At 41.8% G+C, this 21,221-nt stretch overlaps 1 protein-coding gene across 1 annotated transcript in view; it reads left to right on the top strand.

Annotated features, from left to right (window-relative positions):
* LOC122798552 (autophagy-related protein 9A-like) overlaps positions 1–20,618 on the top strand; it is a 1,381,959-nt gene extending 1,361,341 nt beyond the window's left edge. Inside the window, exon 19 of the mRNA XM_044067604.1 lies at positions 19,769–20,618. The gene's annotated coding sequence lies outside the window, so the exon portion shown is untranslated. The remainder of the gene's footprint in view (positions 1–19,768) is intronic.
* The last annotated feature ends 603 nt before the right edge of the window (positions 20,619–21,221 follow it).

The following is a 21,221-nucleotide window of genomic DNA, read 5'->3' as shown; positions in this document are numbered from 1 at the left end:
TTCTACTGAGGTACCAAGGTTTTATATGTGTAAAAATTGTACTTGTGTATTATCGCAACCATGCATTCTCACAACCACGTTATATACTACTCCATTCATTTATTTCACCCTGGCCATTTTTCTTTATCTTTTTAATTTTTAAGAATATCTTAAAAAACACAGATCATCATAGCTCCAAAAAACTCCTAAAGGAATACCTCAGCCAGCAATGGCTGTGCTCCTGTAATTCTCCTGGCTAGTTTCTCATGCCTTCGATCAAATGTTTTCTATTCTGCTATCTTCTTGTCTGACTTCTACTAAATGAAAATACCACAGTGGTTTTTAGTTATATATCTAATGAGTTTCATATTACTGTCTGTAGTAAGGCTTAAGAAATGTAATGTTTTCTGGTTTACAGTCCCCCTTTTGTAAATTGTGATTGTTGGCATTTGTCAATTTTTTGTATATTGTTTGTAAATCTTTTAAAAATGTTTGTAATCTTTTTGTGCAGTTATTATGGAGCTTATCTCCCCGGGTCTCTGCTGAAAACGGGCTACTTGCCCATCCGGACTCCACCCGGTTAACAAATGTAAATAAATAAATAAACTTCTCTTAAAGCCTTCCAGTTACCTGAATGAGAAGGGTTCAGTCCATGCGTTGTTCCAGGGTGTCAGCAAAAATTTCAGACCAATTTCTTCACAGGAATATAGACATATTTCTAGATTATGACACAATACTTCCTTTGCTGGATATTCATTCAGTCAAATAATCAGACAGTTGTACTTCCCACTGAGAATTCCGAGGATAATTAAAACAAATTGCGAATGAAAAAAGATCACCACTAGAGACCGTAAACAAACCAGTATATATTAAAAGTCAGCACAAAGTCATTTTTTGCAGAGTGCTGCACTTTGTACAGTTCTGCCACTTAATTATTCTAAGCGTATATACATATCAACTCCGAGATCGCACTACAGTACTTACTCAGGTAACTCAAAGGCTTTAACAGAAGTTAAAAAGATGAAGAAAGTCCTGGCAGGGTCAAAAATGTGAACTGAGTAGTAGATAACGTGGTTTTGAGAATGTGTGGTGAGATAATACATAATATGGTTTGGATAATACGTAAGTACTGTAAAAATGTTGTTAAATTGTCGTTTGTTATTTATTTTGTATTGTAGTTGTTTTGGAATGCCATTTTATAGTTCTTTTTGTGGACATTGTTTTAAAACTTCTAATGTGTGTATTTTTTTGCCTGGTGGTGTTTTTAATCTGTTATTCTGCTAAACTGGAGAGACATTGTTATTATTTATGCCCTTCTTTGATATACACTTTTTAACACAAATTTTTTCAAACATGTTCCAGCCTTAGTGATTGCTTCTACTCTGTCTCAGATCAACTTTTGGTGTATATTTCCTCCTTTGATTTTGTAAAATTAATTTTGTTGTAGTTAACTTTCATTATTTTGTTGTAGTTAACTTTCATCCTATGTTTATCAGAAACATGGCTAAAACCTTCCATTAAAGACATTGAAATCTCCCCACCTGGCTATAATATTATTAGACTCGACCGTACTTCCAAAAAAGGAGGCGGAGTAGCAATCCTCTATAAAACTGAACTACAAGTCAGTACACTTAACCTTAACTTACCTACTAATCCCATTGCAGAAATAATAATCTCCAAACTGCAGCTAAATACTAGTAAAGCCATAAATATCATCTGTGTCTATCTCCCCCCTGGGAACAACTGCAATATATTAGAAGACATTCTTAGCTGGCTCACTAGTAATATCCCACAAGAAACCATTATTCTTGGGGACTTTAACATTGACTGGAACTCTTGCACAAATAAAAATCCCACCACCCACATTAACCTGTATGGCTACTCACAACTAATTAATCACCATACCAGAACCAATAAAATCAATAACAAAGCAACCACCTTAGACTGGATACTAACTAATACCCCACAGCAAACCTACACAGCAGGCATCCTTCCTGATGACCGTAGCGACCATTGTCTGACATATATTATTAGACATAAAACCAACATAACATTCCCAAACACTTTCCGAACAATACGCTCAAAAAGCATTTCAACCTAGAACTTTTCCAAGCAGAACTTAATCAATGTAATTGGTCTCCGCTAAAAACTCTCCCTCTCAACAATGCCGTGGAATACTTTAATTCTACATTCTTGGCTATCCTGGATCATCATGCTCCAACCCGTTCTATCAGAATCATAGCTAAACCAGCCCCGTGGCTTACTATTACTACTAAACAGAAAATCCTACTTAGAAATAAATATTGGGCAAAATGGCGGACTTCTAAGAATCCGTCAGACCATCAAACCTTTAGAGAACATAGAAACAGTACTAAAAGAGCCATCCTACTAGATAAAAAGAATTACTATCTACAATTACAACAATCCTCTACCAGACCACCTAAAAAATTCTGGGCTAGTATTAATAATCTTCTCTACCCAGGCCAATCAATCACACCCAGTCCCCAAGGATCTAACCCCAATAATCCAAAAGAAACTGCCAATGCCTTCAACTCTTTTTTCACAGAAACCATTCAAACTCTAGCTAGCCACCTATCACCTGATATATCTAACTTGCCCACATCTTCCCATAATCCACCACCACAATTTCATCCCCAACCAGTATCCACTTCTTACATCTCCTCCCTTCTCCAAAAGTTAAAACCAACCTCCCCATCTGCAGATAAACTCCCAGCAGAATTCTTGCAAAAAAGTGCTAAAGCCCTAGCCTACCCGATTTCCATTCTGATAAACAGATCTATAAAAGAAGGTGAAGTACCATCAATCTGGAAAATCTCACATATTATCCCATTACATAAAGGTGGAATCTTCAATGACTTCTCCAACTATCGTCCCATAGCTTTACTATCCCCTATAGCTAAAATTCTGGAAAAATGCATTCACAAGCAGATACTCAATCACCTTCTTAAAAATAACCTACTTGCCAACTGCCAACATGGCTTTAGACCTTTTCATAGTACTACCACTGCCCTGCTATCATTCACAAACTATATCAACAACAACCGTAATAACAATAGACTATCATCCGCAGTTTTCATTGACCTATCCAAAGCTTTTGATATGGTCAACCATCAACTTCTTCTCCACACCCTTAAGTCTCTCTCCTTGGATTCTCTATCTTTAAAATGGTTTACATCTTACCTTGGCAATCGTCAGCAGGCCGTACTCTGGCAAAATGAACTATCCAATCACCGCCCAATCTCCTTCGGCGTTCCACAGGGCTCTATTTTAGGTCCACTTTTATTTTCTATCTTCATAAATGACCTGCAATCTGAAATCCCATACTCCACCTGCATTCAGTACGCAGATGACTCTACATTAATCTGCTCTGCCTCCTCACCAACCGAACTTCAGTCAATTACTCAAAAAGCATTTAAAACTGTTGAACAATGGTTCTCCTACCATTGCCTTCTTCTAAATCCCAAAAAAACTAAATTGCTACTTTTCACCCCAACCCAAAAGTCTTCCCTGTACAAATAAATCTTATTTCTAATAATGGTACCCTTATCTCACCTGACCCTACCACTAAATTGCTAGGTATAACAATTGACAACAACCTAAACTTTGAGACACACATAAACAATACAATAAAATTAATTAATAAGAAACTAGGATCTCTCTATCGCATCAAAAACTATCTTTCTCCAGAAGCTAGGTCTGCCATAGCTCGAACTCACCTATTATCCACTCTGCTCTATGCTGCTCCCATATATACTAATATCTCCAAAAACAACCTCAAGAAACTAGCAACTTCCTACAATAATATTGCTAGATTTGCTACAGGCTCCCCTTTCAGAACCCACCACTGCTTAAATCTTAAACACTTAAACTGGCTTGAACTCCCTAACCAGCTTCAATCTTACCAACTTACTTTAGCCCACAAGACCCTGTATCAACCTAACAACACTCCTATTCTCTCTAGCCTTATCATACCATATAACAACCTCAAAAATTTACGTTCCTCAAACAAACTACTGATTAACACAACTAAATCAAACAACTCAGCAGGTGACTCCTTGTTCTCAAACTCTGTAGGAAAATTATGGAATAAACTTCCAACAGAAATCACAGCTCAGACTTCTCTCCTACTTTTTAAAAAACATCTAAAATCACATCTCAATAATCACTGGCTATGCACCTGCACTAACCCTGGCTAATTTCTTCTCCCCCTAACTCATTCCCTCCCTTCCTTCATGTCTTCATATGTAATATTTACAATCTATCCTACGTACACTAATTATAAGCATTTTATGCATAAATTATCACTGTAACCTATGAACTGGAATACCATTAAAAAAAAAAAAAAAGGGGGGGGGATTTTCGATTTTTGTTTTCACTGTACTATTTTACATTTCCTAAATATTTTTTCTTAACACTGTATAACTTCTTTTATGTAATTGTATTATTATGTATCTCTATGTGGAGCTTTTCTCCCCGGGCCTCTACTGAAAATGGACATGTATCCAGCTAGACCAGCCCGGTCAACAAATGTAAAATAAATAATTATAGTTTGATTCAAAATAATGCCTGGAATAAAAAAATCAGTTGCAGTATGATCTGAATTGCAAGGTGAGGGTAAAGTCTGCATGTTAACATTGACTAGATTGACAGGAAGTAAATTGAAAGTATTTGGATTTACACATTTTGTTAACAATTTGAGAAAAGTTGTTAGATGTCATAAAATCTAAAAATTCCATCTCATTGTAAGACATTCAGAGACTAGTAATCCGGTCTATATTTTGAAGATTGAAATTATTCAGAACTGCAGTTGGTTTTATCATCCTAGATAATAAAAGTCTTTTAAGTTTGTTTCGTTTGTTGAATATTTTGCGTCAGGCTTCTGTGGAAGCATACAAATGTAAGAACATAACTGTCTCATTCATTTTCAATTACCAGTGGCTCTAATGCCATATGACAGTGTACACTTTCTGGTCTGCAAGTCTTTATATATAAATATAGCAGTCCCACAAGTTTGAAAAATTTAACAGTATGGAATTCCACTCCTTTGTTGTGGCAGTGAGAGCATATGAATTAATGTGAACTGGGCCTTGGAGCTCAATAGGCTCATTTTGTGGCTACCAGCATTTGCGTAATAGACGCATCAACGGTTATTAGGAGTAGGTTTTGAAAATTAATTTTCTTATCTTTTTTTTTTTTTTTTTTGACTGGGTTAGTCCTACTAGGCTAGTAGCCTCTTTCAGACTTAAAGGCATTTGTGTTACTGTGTCTGTGTCTTTTTTCGGCTTTTCCTGGTTAGGGGTCGCCACAGTGGAACTCCGTCCACTAATGATTGACAGTAGATTTTTACGTGCCGAGTTGCCGGCCCTGATGCACAACCTTCAACGAAGGTATGCCCATTCACGCATATCTCCATACAGAAGACGCTCTAGCTGAGAATCGAATAGGACAATGTCTTACTGTGAGGCGACAACGCTACCGCAGCACCACCACCTACTAAAAAAAGATTCAAACATAGAGAGAAGAGAAGAAAAATTGATATAAATTTGATACCTTTGTAACTTAAAATGAAAATTGCCTTTATGTACTTATAGTCAATCAATATTGAAGATAGGAGAATTTCTCTGAAACACACCTTAATGCTGTTCTTAATGCAATGTTCCAAACTTTCTTCTACATTTATGAACATATGATTTAGTGGAACAGTTTTCTGATCATTCACCTCTGTATATACTATGAAAGTGTAAAATGGCCATTTCTTATTATATCAGCTGCTTAGTAAGTCTGGCACATAACATTGTTTCATACTCCCAAACTTGAAAATGTAATCATCTCCCTGTCCAGTCTAACTAATGGTTGGGCTGCTATTTTGAACATGGAATCACCAATTACTTAACTGCCAAGCTCATTTTTATTTGTATTAAAGATGAATGCAAGCCCAAATGCAGTTATTTTCAGTTTATCTTCAGTAGTCTCATTTCTGAGCTTACCTCTGGGGTATCAGTAGGTAGTCATTTGGGTGACCCATCCTTGTTTATAATAGAATCTGAAGATCTTAGATCATATTTTCACTAGGTAATTTTTCAGACTGTAGAAAATTGTTTAATGAAATATTTAAACTAAGGATCTGAAGTAGGCAGACTTCATTCGTCTGCAACCTGTGGGTATCGGATCCGATCTCGGATCCGAAAGCTTAGGCTCCGAGCTCCTAGCTCCTCCCTCTTACCCATAACACCTTGCCAAGCCCTGACTGACCCCAGATTTCGTTTGCCGCTTTTCAAGAAGCAACGGAATTCTAGAGCTCCTGGCGTGGTTTTGAGATAAGTGTAGTTTTCTGACAGGAAAATTTTCAAATTCTCTTTTTGTTATAAATATAGTTAGAGTTGTGTGTGGTTAAGGCTTTCCTCCTCTTTAGTTAAAATTTCTCGGGTTTTGTAGTTTGTTTGTGTGTGTGTGTTTAGGCCTTAGGTGTAATGTCTGAAGCCCCTAAGGCTGTCTTTTCGAAATGTACAGTGTGGCCATAAGCTGTCCCCAGCGGATGGCCACACTAATGCTTGGGGTTGAACACCTGTCTTCTGGTTGTACCATTTGTGCAGGGTTCAACCCCCGAGCTTTAAGGGAACGGAGGTCGGTTGGTGCTGGCGGGTCTTTACCCCAGATACTGCTTCGCCTCTGCCCTCCAGTCAGCAACTTGTTGCTGTGAGTTCTCCCTCCGGCTGGGACTCAACCTCCCTTAAAGTTACCGGAGGAAGGATTCTTCTAGGGAGAGACAGAGAGGCACAGGAGAAGCACCACAGCTTCCAGCTCGGCTCCTCCATCTGCGGCTTCCCTGTGCCTTCTAGCTTTCCTCCTCCTCGGCTCCACTCCCTTGGTTCTCTCCTGGACCCGAGGAGGAGGAGGCTAGCCCTTCCAGGAGGTCACCTCTAGGTCCGCTTCGTGGCCTCCTCTAGATCGACCTTTTCTATGGCTGATATGGACCGGATGATGAGGAAATTCATCCAGGCCCAAATGCAAATGGGAGTGCTCCTAGCCCCCAACCGGGACCCCTTAGCTCCTTCTCCCACCCATACCACGGGTTCGGAGCTTTGCAGATTTGGATCCGGATCCGATTGGTCGGCACCTCGGATCCGTCCCATCCCTTGAGTGCTTGAGCCGAGCCTCGGATCCGAGGGAGCTGGTGTGTCTTCGCTCCGTCCAGGTCGGAGCACACTGGTCTCGGATCCGACGGTTTCGCTCTGACTACGATCCGGGATCCCTCGGGCTTGCTGGCTCCCCTCGGCTTTCAACGTTATGGAAAGGGCACTGTCGAGGACATCCGGACCCCGGTCCCTGCCACGGCTCCATCCCGCACTCCATTGCAGTTGGGCCAGGCCCCCACCAGCCGGTCCCAGGGACAGCCCCTCGATGTCCCAAGTGGTTCCCTTGGAACATCCATCTGCTGAAGAGTACTCCTCGGACAGCCCCGATGAAGTACCTCGAGCGCAAGTGCAAGAGGAGGCACATGGACTCCCTGAGTCCGTCACTGAAGACACGGACTTGGATGAAGGGAAGGCTCCCTAGGTCACCCCTGAGGACGTCTCATTTGGAGACATCATGGAGATGTTAAGGATCAGGGGGAGTGGTCTGCCCCAAGGCTTCTTCGGACGAGTCTGTGTTCTTGGAGGCATTCGAGGCGGCCCTTCTACCTCTTGGGTGTCCCCTCCTGCTGACCCCTGGTAGATCTTATATCTATCAGGGCGTGGAAGGATCCGGACACCATTGAGCCTATCCCAAAGCGCCCGAACCGCATTCTTTCTCCTCCATCAGACCGCACCCACTGGAGTAAGGGTCCCCCAGTAGATGCCATGATGATGGCTGCAGCCACGAAGAGGGAATTGGCCCAGGAGAGTCCCTCCGTCCATCCTCCGGGCAAGGAGTCCCGTTCGATGGATCGAATTGGGAAGCGAGTGTTTAGTTCAGCGACCTTATCCTTGAGAGCGCTGAACTACATGGCACATGTCATTAGGATGCAGCGAGATCTGATTAAAGAGTACGCTGCATCTCCCCGAGTCCATCTCGAGTGAGGATAAACAGGTTTACTCCACCCGAATGGCCACTCTCAGATCTGTATCCAATACATCTATGCGGCTGCTGTCTCATGCTACTGAGGGAGCCGCTAGAGCCAGCGGAGCAGGCCTTGTCATGAGGCGACAGGCCTGGCTCCGCCATTGTGATTTTGCTGAGCCCTTTAAGGCAATGCCCTTCGATGGTTCTGCCTTGTTTGGCAAGACTGTTCGACATTAGTCCAGAGCGAAAAGGACGGAAGACGCTGTCTGCCGTCGGAGTCCGCTTCTCAGCTCCCCAGAGGTCCTTCTCTAAGAACCAAAAGGGACAGAAGAAGATGTGGTTCCGAAGTCGCAGCAGTCCCAACCTGCTCCGGATAACTAGTCCTTCCATGGCAGAGGAGGACGGGAGGTCGTCGTGCCAGAGGCAGGGGCTCCTGGCAATTTTGGGTCCAGAGAACCTTCTCTGAGAGACCCACGCAGCAGCCCTGAAGGGTTGCCCGGCTGTCCGTCTCTGGAGGCAGTCGGGGCGGTTTCGATGCACCTGACTTCTTGGGAGTCCATAACAACAGACAGTTGGGTGCTTGACTCATATCCAGAGGATATTCAATACCCCTAATCAAGATCCCAAATCTCGCAGCCTCCCAGATGTTCCACCCGACCAAAGGCGGCAGCTCAAATCGAGCAGCTGCTAGAAAAAGAGCCATCCAGCGTCCCCAGATCAAGCCGGATTAGGGTTTTACTCCAGGTTCTTTTGGTGCCAAAGAAGACGGGGACTTAAGACCAATTTTAGACCTTTCCTGTTGAACCTGTCAGTAACCAAGCAAAAGTTCCGGATGGTCACCTTGCAATCTATACTCCCCTTTGAGGGAGAACGACTGGATGTGTTCCATAGACCTCAAGGATGCGTACTACCACATTCGGATGGACAGACGATCCAGGAGGTTTCTTCGGCTGGGAGCCAGTCATTATCAGTTCAGGGTCCTCCCTTTGGTCTCACCTCAGCCCCAGGGTGTTTACCAAGGTGTTAGCGGTGGTAGCGGCCCACCTGAGGCTCCAGGGATTACAGGTCTTTCCGCATCTGGACGACTGGCTCCTGACTGCATCATCAAGGCATCTTCTGTGCTCAGCCAGGGATTACTTCCTTCAACTAGCACCAAGGCTGGGCATCACGATCAACTGGGAGAAATCTTTCTGAATCCAACTCAAATTATAGATTTCATAGGAGGAAGACTAGACACCAGATCCATGCGAGCCTTCCTCACCCCAGACCGTATCGTCAGCCTGAGGTGTCATGTGACAGCAATCCTTCAACCTTCACCAACTGCAGCTTGGTCCTGAGGGCCCTAGGTTCTATGGCGGCAGCTATCCCGCTTCTAATTCATGCCCGCGGTTCTTCAATGGACCCTTCAAGTTCAGTGGTCTCCTCTTTGTTCGGTCAGCAGAGCGTGCAGGGACTCCCTTCTGTGGTGGCTTCTTTCTCCGGAGCCCCTAGCAGGAAGACCCTTTTGCTGCATTTCCCGAGCCACAGTGACCACGGACGCTTCTTGCCTCGGGTGGGGGCATTCTGCGGAAAGATTGTCCAAGGCAGGTCGAATCCCACACATACCTCATTGGATATAAATCTCCTGGAAATGAGGGCCGTGCTCCTAGCGTTGCAACCACTTCACCACGCTCTTCCTACACGGACTATTGCGATTCACACACAGAATCTGTCGGTCGTCTGGTATATCAACAAGCAGGGAGGAACCAGGTCTTACCCCTTTGTCGAGAGGCCATGAGAGTCTGGGAATGGGCAATTTCCACCAAACGCTTGATAGCAACGCACATTCCGAAAGTCCAACATCCTTGCGGACAAGCTCAGTCGCACCATCCTTTCTCCACACGAGTGGTCCTCAATCTTCAAGTAGCGAAGAAGATTTTTGCCGTTGGGGCAACCCTGTTGCGATCTTTTGCTTCTCCCTCAAACGCCTTCTTCGCTCTGCTTCCCCACCAGGGAGTTCCCGAGGATGCTCTGGTGCATGCTTGGCCTCCCGGTCTCCTTTATGCCTACCCTCCACTTCCTCTGATGCAGAGGTTTCTGCAGAAAGCCAACAGTTTGGGGAGCAGAATGATTCTCATTGCCCCATTCTGGCCTCGACAACCTTGGTTCCCTTCATGGTCTCACAAAATCAATCCACCATGGATTCTGGATCCACGATCTCATCTCTCACCCTCTGGGAATGCCAGTTCCCAATCTGCGAACCCTGAAGTTGACAGCTTGGCTGCTCCAATTCCAACCTTAATTAGGACTCCCGTATCTCTTCACCGGTCAAAGCCATTTTGGTGGCTGCTCATAAACCTTCTACCAGACAGGTTTATCGGAGTAAATGGAAGAGGTTCTCTATATGGGCAGGACAGAGAACTGTGGATCCTTTTTCAGCACCTATCTCTGCGGTGCTAGATTTTCTAACAGACCTCTTTCATCAAGGGGCCAGTTCTTCCACGATTAAGGTACAATTGGCGGCTATCTCGCATTATCACATTGGACAGGACACAGCTCCCCTTATGACAGCGAAATTATGCAAATCCTTTCTCAAGGGAGTTTTTTTGTTAAGGCCTCCAGTCAGGCCCTTACTGCTCCTCCCTTCGAGCCTGCAGCTTCTGCTGATTTAAAATTCCTTTCCTGGAAGACTGTCTTTCTGGTAGCTATCACTTCAGCCAGAAGGGTGTCTGAGCTTCAGGCTCTTTGTGTCAAACCGCCTTATCTTTCTTTCTTCCCTGATAGGGTGTGCCTCAGGACCAATCCATCTTTTCTTCCGAAGGTCTCTTCTGAATCCAATATTAACCAGTCAATCAATTTGCCTGTCTTTTTCCCAAGTATTCAAACAAAGGGAATACAAATTGCATTCATTGGATGTTCATAGACAATTACGCTTTTCTATTAACAGGACAGCTGGCCACAGGAAATCAGATCAGCTGTTCGTCTCCTTTGCTAAATTTGCTCTGGGTAAAGCAGTGTCTAAAGTCACTCTATCTAAATGGATTGCTAATTGCATATTGCAGGCATATGACACTTCAGGCAGACCTGCTCCTCAGAGGGTTACGGCTCATTCTACTAGGGCAGTTTCTCTTTAAGTCCCGTGTTTCGTTGGATGATATCTGCAGCTACTTGGGCCTCGCCTCATACTTTTATTTCTCATTACAAGGTGGATGTTGTTTCTAGAGGAAGAGCATCCTTTGGCTCAGCGGTGCTCGGAACATCCTTCCATGACGGCCCAAGATTTAGGTAGCTAGGGACTCTGTCCCACAGGTTGCAGACAATGAAGTCTGCCTACTTCAGATTTAGAAGTTATGTACTCACCATAACGTTACATCTGAGTAGGTGACTTCATTCGATGTAACTATCCCCTCCATCCCCTGACCTTTATAGGTATTTATGCTGTTTTAGTATACTGTGGTCAGTATTTGAGGCAAACTCAATCTGAGGTCAGTCAGGGCTTGGCAAGGGGTTATGGGTAAGAGGGAGGAGCTAGGAGCTCGGAGCCTAAGCTTTTGAATTGCCGGCTCGGATCCGAGATCGGATCCGATACCCACAGGTTGCATCCGAATGAAGTCACCTACTCAGATGGAACGTTATGGTGAGTACATAACTTCTAATTATTGTTTCCATGAATTTATGTCCACCTTAGCATGAACACTCATATTCTATCAAGAAGCATTACAGGTCAGCGTGCATGATCAGTGCTTTGTCCATCTCTGAATTGTAGTCTCACTGTTTCTGTTGCACAACTTATAGAATATGTGCATTACTTTCGGTGGAAATATCCTTCATATCATTTTCTCTTTGATGCCTAGAACTATTAAAAATTTGGTTAGTTTGAGAGGGACATTCATTGAGTGATGTTATAAGAATTCCTATTTCTTCATGGGTAACTTATATATCTATTCTCAAATTTAAGCAAAGATATATATATATATATATATATATATATATATATATATATATATATATATATATATATATATATCTTTGCTTAAATTTGAGAATAGATCTGTAAATCTTCCTGATATGCACATGTTCTGCAAATTGGTATTTCAGGGTCTACAGACCAGCTCTCTTGTATTACACTTCCCATATTGGTTTATAGTACCTTCTAATAAGTACAAAGCCAGACTTGAGTCAGTCTGTCCATCTTATCTAAATAAAGTCAAAATACTGATGAGTCAAGATATGTAGTCACAGACACAGAGAAGTAAAGTCTGAACAAAGTTGACAGCCACAAAAGTAGTGCTTACAGAAAACCTCTTTAAAATTACGTATGTCAAAAGAAAGTAAAACAAAGTACTGTCTTGGCCAGGTGCAGCCAGATGGAATACTGCTTTGTTTACATTCCTGTGTAGGTGCAGTCAGATGACATGCCACTTTGTTTACATTCCTCTGCAAGTGCAGACAGATGTCAAGAGTTAGAATTGCTTTCCAGTTGGCCATTTCTCCCAGCAAGTGGAGTCTTGTTGGCCAATTACCAGGGTGACAGCTTGGTTTCCCAAGCCATTTCTGGTAGCTCTCAAAGGGAGTGTGAGTGGGAACATGCACATGTCATGGGAAGGTTTATTTCTGCCCTGTGGTGATGTGGCACTGATGTCAGTATTTGTGGTGGGGTTTAGGGTTTAGCAGAAATGCCCAGCTTTTCAAATTAATGCAGTATTAACTGCGGACCCATCAGGAGACTGAGACGTTGGAGTGGCATCTGTGACTGTTTGGAAGACTTTGAAGCCGCAGGAGGGGTTAAATAGTATGATTGGACAGGCTGTCAGTTGATGTGGTCTGCAGGGTTGGATGGACAAATCTATTTGGTGGGTGATTACCCTTTAGTGGAGGGTGATGGTCTTCAGGTGGCCATAGTAAAAATAATTCTTATGGCTGCCAGATCATGGTTTCCTCTGCCCAGAAATCATGTAGAATTCTCAGGTAAGGGAACAAGTAGGCTTTGTCTTACTGAGAGAGAAGCTTTGTGGTCTACAGATTTGGGGGGGATATGCAATTAAAAACACAGTTAAAGTGTAAAACAGATAATGGATGTGTACAGGAAACAGTCCCTTTTCAGAGAAGCTTTGGAGAACTGAGCAGAGTAACAGCAGAACATGTTTGGAATGTTATATAAAGATAAATGTTGATGTCTCACTAGTAATGCATGCTCCTAGGAATGTGCTAGTAGCTCTTATGTGTAGAACAGAATGGGAATTAAGTGAATTGAAAATGTAAATGTCATTAAGAAGTAGGTAGAAATGGCAGAATGGGTGAATACTGTGTTTGCTTACATAAAGAAACACAACTTTCGTATTTTTGTTGAATCATAAGATCTTCTGATGACAACAGAGGCAACCTTCAAACACTACCCAACTCAGTTTGGCTCTGTCAGTCATGCCTACTAAACCTGATGGACTTCTTTGAGAAGGTCACCAAGGCAATGGATGAGGGGAAAATGGTGCATACTGCCTACCTAGACCTGTCTAAGGTGCTTGTTACAAAACCTCACTTGAGTGTAGTTTACAAACTCACCAAACTGGGCATAAATCCCTTTGTAACTTGCTGGATTGCCAACAGGCTCACAGACAGGACCCAGGATGTCAGGTGATAGCTAAGGGCTTGGTCACCAGAGAGATACCTCAGGGCTCCATACTGGAAGCACTCCTATTTGGCATCTACGTCTCAGAGATAAAGGCTAATGTCAAGGGCCTTTGGCCAACCAAGTTAGCAGATGACTGCAAATTGGGAGGTATCATAGATTCCCCCCATGACACAAACATCTTACAAGAGGTTTTAACACAGACAAAATGACTGGGCCAAAGTCCCATACTAAAACTCAATGCCAAGAAATGCATTATAGTGCCTTTTGAGAAAACTACCATCCAAGCTAATTACTCCATCAATATGATACCCCAAGAGTTGACCAGGTAGTCAGGAATCTGGGAATATATGTAGACAGTAATCTAGCCTTTGACCAACATGTGGCCAAGGAAATAAAAGAGTCATTCTGTGTCACCCAGTTTATGGGTAAGGGCATAGCTTTTAGGCCCAAGGAAGTCATAATGCCACTATATTCTGCCAATGTCAGACCGATCATTGAGTATAATGTCCCCTTTGGCATGTACCTGACTAGACATATGCAACAATGGGAGTGCCCACCAAGGTTTCTTACCAGGAGAATCCAGAGTATAAACACATCGTCCTGTATGGATCATCTTAAAGCCTTATCTCTGTCTTGTGACTCCTACAAGTTGTTTAGAAGCACTCTGTGCCTGGCGTATGAGGCATCCTCAGATCCAGCTGTGATGGACCCTTTGCAAATTCAAAAAATGAATAACATCAGAACCACTGCATCCAATGATTTAGATTTTGCTTGTGACATAAATAAGACATCTTGTTGAGACAGATATGTATCTCGGAGGATTCCCATGCTCCACTATGCCGATAATCAGTTGTGTTATTGTTGACTATTATTGTGTGATTCATGGGGATGCTGAACAAAAGATTTAGACTGTGCTGTCTTGGGGACTTCCATTTCAATGTAATAGTGTGATCTCAGTGTTTGTATATAAGTTGTAGGATGTGTGTGGATGCAGGGGAGCTTGCCTCCCTGCAAAAAAGCTTTCATGTGTGATTCCTGAATTTCAGATGTGCTTCCTGTTTAAGTATCTCTTTGGATATGTGGTCTCTGTTTTGTGAAACAGTCATAAACCTGTCAGGTTTTCAACACAAATCCATGAGCTACCTTATGTTAGGTGGTTGGCACATGTTGCCCATGATCCGTAGTAACTCATGATTCACAAACAGTAAGTAATTTGATGATCAGTTAATCTGTGATTCATATGGTACAGTTGCTGTAGCAGACATTGCCTTGAAGCTTGCCTCTGTGGCATAGGTATCTGCATTGGATTAAGTTTATTTAAATGAATAGGCCTTGCTGGAATTTCCAGTAGTATGACTAAGCACAGCAATGATTTCCAGCATGCTGCTTCAGTTTATTTTTCTTTCAGCAGAGAAGTACTAATCAGTGCTGTTTCTGAATCAGTACATCTGTGTTTATTGTCTCATTTCCATTCATTAACTTCCCCTTTGCCTGTGCTGAATATTACTCAAAATATACCTGTACAACTGTTGTCTTTTAATTGCTAATCCCCTGGGCATCTGTGAACTGCACTATGCCTTAAGTACTATGCAGTCTGAAATCCCACTAATTGCCATAAAAGAGGCAGAAATCTTGTTAGTCAGTTTGCAGTGAGTTTTGGATTCCATGATTTTGTCAGTAGTCAGAAAAAGTAATCAGCTGACAAGACAAATTGAAGATGGGAAGAGTGGACTGTAGCAGATTACTGATGAATAAGGAGAAGAAAATGGAGCTGAGAAAGGAGGACTTCCAGAAGAAGAGTTGATATGGGGGATACCAAGTTGCTGTAGTGTACATATACAGGTCTTTTAAGATGCTTGCAAACTAGTTGAGGGGTTCACCTGTGAAGTTGAGGGGAGAGATACAAGATGGAAGTATGGACTGCGTGACCAGCTGCTGTTCAAGTTTGCAAGGACTACACTATTGAGAAGGCCTTTGTCTTTTTCCTGTAATAGATGTAGATCTAGCAGCATGCATTTGGTCCATTTATTTTGTCTGGAGTGAGAGTCAGGTGCCCTAGAGCTAAGCAAGGACCCTGTAGACCATTATTCCTGCCTGAAAAGCCTAATTTGCCCATTTGCTCTCCCTTTGTTGAAGATCTGGAAGTAGGAAGCTTCAGGTCCCAAAGATCAGCCTATTCATCACCCCCTGAGGTGGCATACTGAGATGCAGTTTACTTCATTAGGAGTAGAGGGCATACAAGTTTCCATTTATGCTTTCCCTTTCCTCGAGGGTACAGAGGAGAGCTCTGTACTGTCTCTGCCAGTCATCCTGACTGTTATGATAGGCAACACATCCAGCTACCTCTAGTTGTTACATCACCACAGGCCTCACAGCCTCGCTGCCCTTGGGATTGAACAAGCCAGTGTTATTCATACCAACTCATTCTTCTCTGCCTGATCCCTTAGATACCTGTGCTGTTAATCAAACATGGGTCATCTAGGATGTAGTCAGGGTTTTATCCATCTGTGCCAGAGCTGGGGGACAAAGTCTTTTCCTTTTCATTGTAAAGGTGATCAAGAGCTTTTAGCATGGTTGTGATGCTGTTGAATCCTGATGTGAAACTACTTTGAGTGATCAGTAATGTGCTGGCCTTGTATGAAAGGGAGAATGTGCTTGTTCATAGGTTCATAGGTGTGTACTAGGCTAATGGCCCTGGAGCCTTTACAAGCCTAGCCCATAAAAGTGCCCTGGCAGCATGCCGCCCAATGTTAGTTCCCAGTGCCTTTATCAAGTAGATCCACTGGAGTGATCCCTGGGGTGAACTTTCTATTACACATCAACTTATCAAGATTTCTCTTGAAGAGGGACAGCGAGGTGCTCTGCTTGACATGTATGGGAAGTCTATTCCAGAGCATGGACAGTCTCTGGGTGAGGAACATGTCCCTCCAGCATGTTCTGTTGATTGTGGTAATGAGGTTGAAGTCTATGGAGCGTGTGGTGTGGAGGGATTGAGATTTCTTTAGATGTAGCATTTCTAACAGAGCTGGGTCAGACATGGCTTTGTAAGTCAGGCAGTGATCGCCTCTAAGTAGGAGATATGAGACAGAGAATAGCTGGAGTCTTTTAAGTCTGTCCATGTAGGACGTGTTTAATGCCTAGAATCCTCTTTGTGAGGTACTTCTGTGGCCTCTCCAGCTGTTGCATGTGTCTAGCGAGGTACATGCCAAATGGGGCATTATACTCGATGACTGGTCTAATGAGGGAAGAGTAGAGAGAGATGATGACCTATTTCTTCCTGGATGCAAAACCCTTGCTTATGAGATGTGCCACATAGAAGGACTTTCTGACCACAGTGGCAATGTGGTGGTCGAAGGAGAGGTTGCTGTCAACCTGCATCTTCAGATCTTGTATAATGCCTGTGGATTAATTTTTCCAATATTTCTGCCAGATGATTTATGCTAGTCGTAGGTTTTAACTGTTCAGATGCACAGGGCTTGCTGGCTTTAAGTAAAGGGGTAAAAACTGTGGTTCTCTAATAAGATGGTAAAATTCTTGTAGCATAAGAATATGTATGTGTATATCTGTTTGTCACTAATTATGAAACTAATTACATAAACTTACAGTACAAGCAATGTCTTGTATTCCCCACTGGAACCCACATATTCAGTATAAATTAAGTGAGTTATGTATGTGTGCACGTGTGTGTGTTTATATATATATATATATATATATATATGTCTAAACACATACATACATATGTATATATTTGTGCGTGTGTGTGTGTATGTGTGTGTATGTATATATATATATATATATATATATATATATATATATATATATATATAAAATTTAACTTTGTAACACTATTGGTTATTTTTATCACTATGAATGCTAAACCTTCTGTTTAATGTGGTATTTAAATGCACTTTGCAAGAGTGATCTTAACACTTGACATTCCTTTAAAATCTCAGTATGATTTTTATTTATTTGTTGTTGTTACATCCATTAATTGTATTCCTGTTTATTGTTTGTGCATTTATCTTGTTTTATCTTTTGCAGTTAAAATTGTGTACTGCTAGAAATGTGAATGGCACAGAAGAGATAGCACGTTCATTTAGTCAGTCATTCATAAACTTAATTTAACTATCTTCTGTCTCAGTACCTTCTTGGACATCTTAATATATTAATACACACACCTGATCCATTCAAAATTATAACCATGCATAGGGATTCAGACAGATCATCACCACTAGTCTGTCAGTGGTAACTGTATAACGTGGGACTACAGTCTGTTATTCAAAGGTACAACAAAGCTGCACTGAGCAACATCTCATTGATGGCTTATTATCGTGAATCCTTATCAAGCACTTCACTGTAAAACCTGATGGTCCTAGTGTTCTCCTTACCATACCATGCATCATAGTCCCTCAGGGACCTTCCAACGCACACACACACACACACACACACACACACACACACACACACACACACACACACACACACACACATCTCAGTAGCTGCATTTGTGCCCATACAGACACACGCAAATGTGCGCACGCACACACCCAGACACACACTCTCCACACCACACCACACCACACACACACACACCTCAGTAGCTGCATTTGTGCCGCTATAGACACACGCACGTGAGTGCTCAATGCACGCGCACACACGCACACACACACATGCACACACACACACACACACACACACACACACACACACACACACACACACACACACACACACACACGCATACACGCACACACACACCACCACCACACACAGCTTCTTAGTATCTACTTGCAGTTGTGTTACAAGTATGCATCCATACAGTGCAGTGAATGGGTATGTGCAGTCAAAAGACTGTGTAAATATTTCTTCTATATGACCTCAGTAATGAGATAAGAGTAATTAACTGATGACCTTCTTTATTCCAATGACAACATTGTTTCCAGGGTAGAGACAGCACATGGCTAATTATCATTAGCCGTGCTGCTGGACTGCATCATTTGCATGCGTCTTCCCTAGAGAGAGATGGCTGTCTGTGCTGTGACCAGTGCCTGTGTACAGCTGTAGAGGTGCAGCACTCTGTGAAGCATTTGGGATGAATACATTGCAAAAATCTGCCAAGTGCAGGTTTCCGAAGTGCACTAAGTCTTCCTGAATCTGAGGGATGAGTAGCATACCTGTTCCCTGTCTGTACTGGGCATTTATAAACAGAAATATTTCAGAATTAATGTATCCAGTGCATTGAAAAGGTTGTTTGCTAATGCCATCTGCTGTAAATTAGAGGGCATATGTTGAAAACTGCTTAGAAAAGCATATGAGACCAAATCAGGTGCCATGTTGTGATGTGAAGCAGCTTATGACACATCATTTATTTTTAAATTCTTTTTCTTACGATTTTCATGTAATTTGGCAGAGTAAAACATTTATCAGACTCTTGCATTACATCCTTCTCTTTTTCTTTCCTGTCTTTCTCACTTTTTTCTTTATTACACTTATTCTACATAGAGTTCACTTTCAAACGTCCCCCTTCCCTCAAGCCTAGCTTACCACACATCTTGCCTTTTCAAATACTTGGAGAATAGGTAAGTGGTTACTGTTGTCAGGACTGAAATTGTCACTTTGAGACACCTTATCTGATGTTCTGGGTTTGTCAGAACACAATGTCTGTCTTTAGCCAGAGGATGATTTATTTTGCCCTTCCAGTTAAAGAACTACTGGTCTTGTCGCATTGGACATTGGGTTACATGATTGGTGGATGGAGCCAGGCCTGTACTTTATTCCTTGGATTATTAGAGAAGGATCAGAATTTTTTTTCCATTAACATAAAACTGATGACCCCGCTTAGTGTTAGGGGAGCAGCTTCTTGGGGACATCAGTGCACATTGATGTGGCAAAGCATGGCTACTCCATGGTTAACCAGATGCACTAGATATGGAATTAGATCAGATCTGCTTTGGGATTGGAGGGTTATGGAATCAAACACTTGTAGAAGTAATTTGAACCTTACGCAGGTAGTTTGGGATTACTGATGAACTGTGCTGTCATATATGTTGAATGTAACAGCATAGTCATAGTTTAAATACAGTAACTGGTATCATTTTTGTCTTTGCATTATTGAAGGTTGAAAGACTTCAAGACTCTGAAGACCATTGGTGTGCTTTTTAAAGTCTAAGTTTGGCATCTAACAGAAACTTGAATAAGGAAGACTTTTCTGGTTAATCTACTACGCAGCTGTCAAACATTTCACAGGAGTATGTCTTCCACTGGTGTGAACTAAGCAGTTCCTGTACTGTCATCTTTTTTTGTTTTTGGAACTCAAGACTATTTCATTCTTTAGTTTTGGAACTACTGACATTATAGATTACTTGGTTTGTGTTTGCTGTATGCCAAGTTGATAAATTGTTTACGTTTTTGGTTGAAGGAGAAGGTTCACGTGACCTAAAAGACTGAATTCATCAAATTTAGCCATTGATGTTGTTTTCCTTCTTTCCTGAAACAAAGTCTTGTTTAAAGTGAATAATATATTAAGCTACATGGAACTAAGTTGCAACAAATGAAATAAAGACCTACAGAATGAAGCCTTTGTGGAATATAACAGAATGTATAAGTCAAGAGATATTATGCTCAAAAATAGTTTGGAATTCATTGTATTAAATTAGCAGTATTGAAGATTTTTTCTCTGGGCCTCCACTGAAAATGGGCTACTACCCAGTCACTCTTTCCTGGTAATCAAATATCAGTAAATATGTAAGTAAATAAAAAGATTCATTGTCTCCACTTTTGAACTTCAGAAACTACTACCTGGTTTCTAACAAGCCTGTTACAACTGCCATTTAGAGAGCAATTACATGCATACACTAGTTTAACTTAACTTAAATAGCATGCATTGGAATGAGTGAAAATGTATCATGTCTTCACAGATATCCCAGTGCTTTCATTGTGAATGTAATAAAGATGGCGATGAAACCTCTGAGGTTGTGAGGAGTGTAGCTTTGTGTAATTATTTATTCACTCTCTGGTATGATATCATTTCCTGCATTGCTTTTCGGCATTATTTTATCTTCTGTACCATAGTTTAATTTCACTTGTGTGACTCTTACTAGATATGAAGCAGTAAATAAATGACCTATCTACAGTATGTTGGAATAATGTCATCAGGATCCTCACTGGTTACTATTAGTGTATATTTTCCTTTCTATAACGTAGTACTTTTCTGCGCTTTGTTCATGACACTTGAATAGTAGTACCAGATATGCGGAGGTAATGTAAGAAAAAAAAGCATTTTTACTGATATATGTTGTGGTGTTTATTATATGATTAGAACAACAAAGAAGTTCATTCTGTGTAATAATTTTGTTGTCTTTCATACCTTTGCTGTTTTCTTCCTTTTCCCGTATTTGAATATCCTTCACATTCAGTATTTAGTAGGATTTTATTTTGTATACAACAGATTGCCCTGTCCAGAGTGAGTCACTGTAACATTAAATCATAAGATTTTGATTTTTACTCCATCACACCTCTGTTTTCAGCTGAAGTTTTCCAGGTAATGGCTATTTTTCCACAAAAAAAAAAA

The sequence above is a fragment of the Protopterus annectens genome, chromosome 3.part1 (assembly GCF_019279795.1).
Source record: "Protopterus annectens isolate FY-2018-M chromosome 3.part1, PAN1.0, whole genome shotgun sequence".
NCBI lineage: Eukaryota > Metazoa > Chordata > Ceratodontiformes > Protopteridae > Protopterus > Protopterus annectens.
This window is presented reverse-complemented; position numbering and strand designations above follow the sequence as displayed.